We start from the raw sequence: 10,386 nt of genomic DNA on the forward strand, positions 1-10,386 counted from the left end.
GGTTTTGCGGGATCCTCCGGTAGTACTATGTCCAATTTTCTGAGGAACCGCCAGACTGATTTCCAGAGTGGTTGTACCAGCTTGCAATCCCACCAACAATGGAGGGGTGTTCCTCTTTCTCCACATCCTTGCCAGCATCTGCTGTCACCTGAATTTTTGATCTTAGCCATTCTGATGTGCCCCACCTGTAACCTTAACTACAAATGGTTCTGTACTGCCTGTACCAGGAAACTGACAAGCATATCTTTGTTTCAAAAAGATGTTTATAACCATTTTGCGACCCTACCTTTCTTTCAAAAGGTTATTATGGTGACCTGTTGCTATGATACCTTGCTATAATCACCTTGCAACCGTGTCTTTGTTTCAGGAGGTTGTTGGAACTAACTTGTTATGTTTATGATTCTGCTCCCATAACCCCACTTATTTTGCCCACCAAATTCTGCATTTGGAAATCCCTATCCATAAGCCTTGCCTTCTTCACATCCAACGTTGACCTCTCAAACCCTACCTTGAGGGAGGCAACCGTGTACACAAATAAAAGAGCTTGCTTTAATTAGTTACTTGCTTTAATTAACCCGGCCATGATGATTTGGATCACTGGTCTCTCTCTCTCTCTCTCTCTCTCTCTCTCTCTCTCTCTCTCTCTCTCTCTCTCTCCCCACCTCTGGAATTAACAATACATGTGTGTGTTTGTGGACAGCCGTCTCCTTCCTTTAGGACAAAGTCTTGGATATGAAGTGTTGGTCTGGGTGTGAGATTGTATTCAAAGAATTAATAACAAGTCATCACATTGTTTGGCTGAATCACAAAAGGGCATGAGGGTAAAATGGCGGCCTGGAAATGCAAGTAGCTAATCAGCCTAGGACTTTGTCATCAGTAAAGCTCAACAGTAAGTAACACATCAGCTTTGCTTGTCTATAAGCATCCTACCACTGATAAGATATGAGACATCAAGTTAAGAAGAGAAGTTTATTTTGGCTTAGTTTCAGAAGTTGGACCCCATGGCTCACTGGCTCCACTGTTTTAGACCTCTGTTTTTTGTTTTTTTGTTTTGTTTTGTTTTGTTTTTCACACTACTGTAATGACCAGAAGGTGAATGTCCAGGTCTCCCTAAGCAGCCATTTCACCATTAGCTTATTGGTGAGGAAGGGCTTTAGAGCCTAGAGTCACTGGGAGCCTCCTTTCACAATGCATTTCACTCCATCAGGTAATGATGGAGCATCTATCAGGTGGGCCGCTGCAAACGGGATATTCTCTCCTGCTCCTCTCTACTGCTGGTGAGAGAAAAATGGATACAACCTTTCTAACAGGAAGTCTAACAAATTACATAAACCTCAGAATATTTCATCTCTGTTACCTGGAATTCTGTGTCTTAGATTCTATCCCAGCCTCTAGTCTGGTCTAGTTGAAAGCAAATGAAACTGGAAGGTAAATGTATGTCTCCATATAAAGTCTAGAAAGATTATATAAAAAGATTACCAAGCATTACTCACTGAAAAGTACATTATTCTATAGTATCCCACAAGATTAAAATACTATCCAGCCATTTAAAAGAAGATATTAATTCCTTTTAAATTTTAATCTTGGAATTAAACTTTTTGAGAAAAACTTGATAAGGCTGAAAATTCTTAAGGATGATAATATAATCCTGACATGAAACTGATAAAATTACATTTCCATTATATAGATAAGCATTAAAAGTACACCAAAATGTTAATGGTAAGATGGCAGAAACACCAAAAATGTGTGCACCTGACTGCAGTTGCCTGAGGAGGACACTAGAGGGTACCACACCCCGAAGCTGGAGTTAAAGCACAGTGGTTGCTGGGAAGTCAACTTGGGTTCTTGGCTGCAAGTGCAGCCATCTCTCCAGCCCTGAGATTATTTTCTTTATGTTCTTTGGTTTTTCTCAGAATCTTTTTTTTTCCATAAATACTGTTTATAGCCAGGAGAAAGGCTTTTAATATTCAGACAACAGTAGCTTATGGAGAGGATTCTAGTTTATTCCAGTACTTCCTGAAGAACAACAGTCTGTTCTGAAGAGGCTTCGTTCTCAGAAAGTGGAAGTGAAGTTAGCTCTGCTGGGCTTCTCTGAACACTTTGCTTTGCTTTAATAGAGTCTATTAATATCTCTCATAGTCTTCCATTAGTAAGAGCTGGCTCTGTGCGAGGCACCATGCCAAGTTATGGTATAAAAGGCAAGGGCAGGTGCCTGCCCTTAAGAAAGCTGTGAGAGAAGTCACCTAGAGTCAGCTATTATACCATGTCGCAAACTACTGATGAAGACGAGAGGGCCAGGTGAATCCAACCAGAGAGGGGTAACGGGGGGGGGGGAGAGGGCAGAGTGACTCCAGCCAGGGAGGGGTCCAAGGGAAGAGGGCAGGGCGAATCCAGCCAGGGAGGGGTCCAGGGGGAGAGGGCAGGGTGAATCCAGCCAGGCAGGGGTTCAGGGGGAGAGGGCAGGGTGAATCCAGCTAGGGGTCCAGGAGGAGAGGGCAAGGTGAATCCAGCCAGGCAGGGGTTCAGGGGGAGAGGGCAGGGCGAATCCAGCCAGGCAGGGGTCCAGGGGGAGAGGGCAGGGTGAATCCAGCTAGGGGTCCAGGAGCTTTGCAGAAGTCACTTGCTGTTTAGAATTTTTATTTAGCAATTAAGCAACTAGGTGTCATATAAATAGTATGGTTGTTTTTCTCACATAATTTATATTTTTATTATTCTACCCTTAATCAAAATCTCTGGAAATGTCAGGTGGATTTTTGGAATAGTCTAACTAGTGGGCCAAAATCTGACTCACATTCTGATCTGTGTGTTTACTGCAGGATGAGCTTTTCTTAACTCCAGCATGGTCATCAGGCTTCCCACACCACAGTGGCCATTCTCAGTCCCACTGTCTGCAAGCAAGACTCTCAAGTGTAATTGCTAGAATTTGTCTTTATCGTAGCATGGATCTTATAAAATAGAAGTCTATGAAATGAAATGGAAAAGGGAAAAAAAGATAACTTTTCCTTTGCGGAGCTCAGAATAAATGCTCCCCAAAAGGTATTTTTAAAAGTCTTATTAAAGCATTTTTTCAAAAGCATATGTCAAATGACAGCTATAGCTTCATCTGCAGAATGTGACTGTGCATCTGTCTGCTGGTGCTTCTAGAAGCATCCTTTTAAAAGATTTTATCTTTTAAATTATGTTTGTTCAGTGTGTGTGTATCTGTGTGCCTGTGCAGATGTCTCTCTGTGTCTCTGTCTCTCTTTCTCTCTCTCTGTTTGCATGTGTGTGTGTGTGTGTGTGTGTGTGTGTGTGTACAATCCACTGTACATGTAGAGATCAGAGGGAAACTTGTAGGAATCAGAACTCATGGTTGAACTTAGGCAAGTCTTGGGATAGAGAGTAAGCAGTTTTATCCACTGAGCCATCTCCTGGCCCCACCTAGAAACATTTTTAATAAAATTTCAATTTGGTATTTTTAAAAAACACTTTAATCACCAGTCTTTCTTTATAAGATGCAATATTGCTCAAGTAGCTTAAAATCCTGATAAATTATCCTTTTTCAAGTTCTGAGGGTCTTATTTGAAACAAAGCACACAGCAGGAATAACAGAAGTAGAAAAATAGCTCAATGGCAATTAGCATAAAATTACAGCTGATACTGAATGAGTCAGCATGGAGCTGTGATCCCAGAAACACCCGCTCCAGGCCTGCCTTAGAGGGACTATCTCTGCTCCATCTGAGATCTAGTGAAAAAATGTCCAAGTGCTTAACTAACAGCAGAATCTCCTACAAGACAGAGGGGTGTGTGCTTTTGAACTTTTGTGTGTGCAAGCACATGGAGCCAAAACAGGAAGCCCATATTCTTGTCTGCCACTCTCCTCTCCCCCTTACTCCCTGAAGCAGTGTCATTCATTGAACCTGTAATTCAATGTTAGTTTCTTTTTTGTTTGGTTTTTGGCTAAACTGGCAGCCAGTAATTCCCAGCAATTCTCCTGTCTCCACCCCAACTTCTCATTCTGAGGGGACAGTCCTTCATAGAACTATACATGGCTTTTATGCGTGTTCAGCTATTATTCTGGTTCCCCTGAATATGCAACATGTACTCTTAACTGCTGAGCCCTAATGTCCAGGATCCTACATGATGGATGAAGTACCAAAAAAAAAAAAAAAAAATTATTGTACCCTGGTACTCTGCCTGCCTCAGAACACACCCTCTGCCCGGGATCTGCACTACATGTAAAAGATGGTGTCGGGAATAAGACAATTTCTGACCTGGGAAACCTAACAGTTTAGTGGGAAAAACAGTTATGTAGCCACAACAAGATAAAAACAAGGAAAATGGAATATGAGAGACTAGATTAAGTGTTAGCAAAAACTAACATAGAGGGTGACTTGCAAGCCCTCTATTTGCTGTCCTTAGGGTCTCATATTAGAGGTGTTTAGAGATTCTTTTTAGAAGAGGCCACATTAAAACTGGGTCTTTAAGAAGAGAGGAATTGCTTCCGGTTTCCCTCTATTGCAGGGAGTTGGTCCTGTGCCACAGTGCTCTGTACCCAAATACTGCCGGGAGAGAGGAGATCTCCCAGGAGTACGGACACACCTGTGAGCACAGGTAAGACCACCACTTCTGCTCAAATTCATGGCCGAAGAGGGACCTGCCTAGACCCATCAGGACACAGGAACCAAGGAACAGCCGGGAACAGGATCCTTCTAGTGTCTGTCTGCACTCTATGCCACAGCTCTCCATACCCAAATTCCATCAAGAGAGGGCTGGTCTCCCAGGAGTACTGACACATGGGCTTGCAGGAGAGACAAGCCACAGTCAGAGACAGTAACCAGATGGCAAGAGGCAAGAGACAAGGATAATGGCAAACACAGAAGTGGATGCTCACAGTCATCTATTGGATGGAACACAGGGCCCCCAATGAAGGAGCTACAGAAAGTACCCAAGGAGCTAAAGCGGTCTGAACAATATGAACTAACCACTACCCCCTAAAGCTTGTGTCTCCAGTTGCATATGTAGCAGAAGATGGCCTAGTAGGCCATCAATGGGAGGAGAGGCTCTTCATCTTGTGAAGATCATATGCCCCAGTACAGGGGAATATCAGGGCCAGGAAGTAGGAGTGGGTGGGTTGGGGAGCAGAGTGGAGGGAGGGTATAGGAGACTTTCAGGATAGCATTTGAAATGTAAATGAAGAAATTATCTAAAAAACAAAAAACAAACAAACAAAAAACCAGCAAGGACAAGAACATAAACAACAGAAACCAAGGCTACTTGGCATCATCAGAAGCCAGTTTTTTCACCACAGTGATCCCTGGATACCCCAACACACCAGAAAAGCAAAACTCTGATTTAAAATTACATCCCATGGGGATGATAGAGGGCTGTAAGAAGGGCATAAATAACTCCCTTAAAGAAATACAGGAGAACACAGGTAAATAGCTAGAAGCCCTTAATGACAAAACACAAAAATCCTTTTAAAATTGCAACACAACCAAACAGTTGAAGGAATTGAACAAAATCATCCAGGATTTAAAAATGGAAATAGAAACAATAAAGAAATCACAAAGGGAGAGAACTCTGAAGATAGAAAACCTAGGAAAGAGATCAGGAGTCATAGATGCAAGCATCACCAACAGAATATAAGAGAGAGAAGAGAGAATCTCAGGTGCAGAAGATACCATAGAAAACATTGACACGACAGTCAAAGAAAATGCAAAATGCAAAAAGCTCCTTACCCAAAACATCCAGGAAATCTAAGACACAATGAGAAGATCAAACCTGCGGATAATCGTTACAGAAGAGAGTGAAGATTCTCAACTTAAAGGGCCAGTAAATATCTTCAACAAAATTATAGAAGAAAACTTCCCTTACCTAAACAAAGAGATGCCCATAAACATACAAGAAGCTTACAGAACTCTAAATAGATTGGACAAGAAAAGAAATTGCTCCCATCACATAATAGTCAAAACACCAAATGCACAAAACAAAGAAAGAATGTTAAAAGCAGTAAGGGAAAAAGGTCAAGTAATATATAAAGGCAGACATATCAGAATTCCACAAGACTTCTCACCAGATACTATGAAAGATAGAAGATCCTAGGCAGATGTCATACAGATCCTAAGAGAACACAAATGCCAGCTGAGGCTACTAAACCCAGCAAAACTGGCAACTAAAATAGTTGGAGAAACCAAGGTATTCCATGACAAAACCAAATTTACACAATATCTTTCTGCAAATCCAGTCCTACAAGGGATAATAGATGGAAAACACCAACACAAGGAAGGAAACTACACCCTAGAAAAAGCAAGAAAGTCATCTTTCAACAAACCCAAAAGAAGATAGCCACACAAACATAAAAATAACAGGAAACAACAATCACTATTCCTTAATATCTCAACATCAATGTACTCAATTCCCCAATAAAAAGACATAGACTAACAGCCTAGATATGTAAAAAAGACACAGTATTTTGCTGAATACAGGAAACACACCTCAGTGTCAAAGACAGACACTACCTCAGAATAAAGGGCTAGAAAACAATTTCCCAAGCAAATGGTCCCAAGAAACAAGGGGCAGCAGCCATTCTAATATCGAATAAAATCAACTTTCAACCAAAAGTTACCAAAAAGGATAAGGAAGGACACTTTATACTCGTCAAAGGAAAAATCTATCAAAGATGAACTCTCAATTCTGAACACCTATGCTCCAAATGCAAGGGCACACACATTCTTAAAGGAAACTACTAAAGCTCAAAGCACACATTGCACCTCACACAAAAATAGTGGGAGACTTCAACATTCCACTCGCAGCATTGGACAGAGGATGGAAACACAAACTAAACAGAGACACACTGAAACTAACAGAAGTTATGGACCAAATGGATTTAACAGATAGCTATAGAACATTTCATCCTAAAACAAAAGAATATACCTTCTTCTCAGCACCTCATGGTACCTTCTCCAAAACTGACCATATAACTGCCCACAAAACAGGCCTCAACAAATATAAGAAGATAGAAATAATCCCATGCATCCTGTCAGATCACCATGGACTAAGGCTGGTCTTCAATAGCAACAATAACAACAGAAAGCCCACATACACATGGAAGCTGAACAATACCTTACTCAATGATAACTTGGTCAAGAAAGAAAGAAATAAAGACTTTAGAATTTAATGAAAATGAAGACTCAAAATACCCAAACTTATGGGACACAATGAAAGCAGTGCTAAGAAGAAAACTCATAGCTCTGAGTGACTACAAAAAACAAAACAAAACAAAACAAAACAAAAAACTGGAGAGAGCATACATTAGCAGGTTGACAGCACACCTGAAAGCTCTAGAACAAAAAGAAGCAAATACACCCAAGAGGAGTAGACTGCAGGAAATAATCAAACTCGGGGCTAAAATCAACCAAGTAGAAACAAAAAGAACTATACAAAGAATCAACAAAACCAGAAGCTAGTTCTTTGAGAAAATCAACAAGATAGATGAACCTTTAGAAAGACTAACCAGAGGACACAGAGACAATATACAAATTAACAAAATCAGAAATGAAAAGGGAGACATAACAATGGAAAACGAGGAAATTGAAAAAATCATCAGCTCCTACTACAAAAGCCTACACTCAACAAAACTGGAAAATCTGGATGAAATGGACAATTTTCTAGGCAGATACCAAATACCTAAATTAAATCTGGATTAGATAAACCATCTAAACAATTCCATAACCCTTAAAGAAATAGAAGCAGTCATTAAAAGTCTCCCAACCAAAAAAAACCCAAAAACCAAAAACCAACCAAACAAAAAACAACCAACCAAACAAACAAAAAGCCCAGGACCAGATGGGTTTAGTGCAGAATTCTATCAGACCTTCAAAGAAGACCTAATACCAATACTCTTCAAACTATTCCACAAAATAGAAACAGAAGGAACACTACCCAAGTCATTCTATGAAGCCACAGTTACACTGCATATTCTCCCTTGGAGATGGCATGGTTTCTGTCTAATCAGGAACCTGTCACAATTTCCTTTCATAGAGGACTTCATAGGAGATTTTTTTCCCACTTCTATCATGTTTAATGTTCCAAATAGATTCTAAAAACGCTTGAGTACACATTACTTTTAGCTTCAGAAGATATATGTATATTTAAGAGGCATTTAACTTCTATAAATTATTTTGATGACTTAAAAAAATGTCAATACGGGCATGGTTGGCGCATGCCTTTAATCCCAGCAATCGGGAGGCAGAGGCAAGTGGATTTCTGCATTCCAGGCCAGCCTGGTCTACAAAGTGAGTTCCAGGACAGCCAGGGCTATACAGAGAAACCCTGTCTCGAAAAACAAAACAAAACAAAAAAGTCAATACTGAGTTATATATTTTAAAATAAATTTTATTACTTTAATTTAAAAAATTAAAAAAGAAGAGAGGATTTGGGTGGCAGAGATGGGTCAAATGTGAAACCCTAAGTTAGAATCTCATAACTCATATGAAATGACTGGGTTTGATACCCTACCACTGGACACTTGGAGACAACTGAGTTCCGGGACTCATCTAACAAGCCTAGCCTACTTGGTGAGTTCCAAGTTCCAGAGAAAGACAGCCCTGTCTCAAATCCCAAGGTGAGCAATGCCAGAAGAATGACACTCAAAATTATCTTCTGGCCTTCATACATACACTTACATGTATACACACATGCACACAGAGAGAGAGAGAGAGAGAGAGGGAGAGGGAGAGGGAGGGAGGGAGGGAGGGAGAGAGAGAAGGGAGGAGGGAGGGAGAGAGAGAGAAGGGGGAGGGAGGGAGGGAGAGAGAGAGAGAGAGAGAGAGAGAGAGAGAGAGAGAGAAAGAGAGAGAGAGTAATAAGATTGTTTCTGGCCCTCAAGTGACAGGAACAGTGATCTTAAGGTAGACATAGCATTTTTCAAGTACATTAAGAAACAGGTGAGATGCAGGTGACCTCAGGTTCTCACTAGGTTAGATGGGAGCCAGGGCAGTTATTAAAAAGTAAGAGAGGGATGAGAAAGAACAAGTACTTTGTGGCTTCTTACTAAGCGTTAGTATTCCAGGTGAAAATGGCCAGTTAGCTATCAATGTGAAATAGAAGTCTAGGCTTTGCAGAGATGTGGCCAGTGAGATACAGGTCTCGTGTCTGGTGAGTGACAGAATGTTAAACCAATAAAGGTGGCTGGGACCACCCAAAAGTACATCTGTATCAAGAGAAGCAGATCATGGAGGATGGTACCTTGGAAACCTGTATTTTACAGATTAAAACTGAGCATGGGGACACATGTATGTGATTCTAAAACTCAGGAGGCAGAGGCAGAAGCATCATCACACATGTGAGACCAGTCTGGTGTGAGGAGCAAGCTCCATGCTGGCTGAGACTGCAGAGTGAGAGCCACCCAAAGTACAATGTTCTAACCACTCTGGGTTCTGTTTGGATTCACAACCTATAAATGGGCCTTGGGTACACTTCCTTTTCCTTATGCCAGGCATTCTTATACTCTGCTTCAGTGTCTTGCTTAGCTTGTCCATGGAATTTGGTTTAGTTTTCTTGTTGTTATATATTTCTAAGCTTTTCTTCAGCAGTACTTGTTGGCTCGACTGGATGGAGAGATGCACAGAGAATGAGCAGTGTACACCTGTGAGTGTGTCTGTGAAGGAGTTTTCAGAGAGGACAAAGGCCTGTCCTTCATGTGGGCAAAGCTGTTGAGACTGGGCAACCCAGGTGGGTAAAGCAAGAAGAGGATGGCCGCCAGCAGGTGCAAGCTCCACTCTTCCTGAGTGTGTCTGCTTTGCTGCCATCCACTAGGGACACCAGACTCCAACTTCTTCAGCCTTTCACTGCAGACTCAAACAGCATCTCTCCAAACAGCCCCAGGCCTTCAGCTTCCTTCTGAGCTGTATCATTGGTTTCCGTATTTGGAGGCTTCCAGCTTCTTGTACTAAGCAGCCATCCAAGTTCTTTGTTTCTCCAGCTTGGAGACTGACTAGCTTCCATTCATGCGGAGCCAATAAATCCCCTGAGGTGGTTTGAATGTGAATGGCTTCCATCAGCTCATATATTTGAATAATTAGTCTCCTTTTGGTGGAACCGCGTAGGAAGAAATAGGTGTGGCCTTAGAGAAGATGTATCCCTGGAGGCAAGCTTTGAAGTATCAAAAGACTATGAGATGCTCAGGGTGTTTCTCTGCTTTGTTGTTGTGTATCGGTGATGTGGGCTCCCAGCTGTTCCTTTGCTCCACCATCATGGACTCTAACCCTCTGAAAATAAAGCTAAATTACACTTTATTTTTTATATAAGTTGCCTTGGTCCTAGTATTTTATCACAGCAATAGAAAAACAACTAAGACATTCTCTTTCACACACACACACACACACACACACACACACACACACA

This window comes from Mus caroli, chromosome 9 (assembly GCF_900094665.2).
Source record: "Mus caroli chromosome 9, CAROLI_EIJ_v1.1, whole genome shotgun sequence".
Classification (NCBI taxonomy): Eukaryota; Metazoa; Chordata; class Mammalia; order Rodentia; family Muridae; genus Mus; species Mus caroli.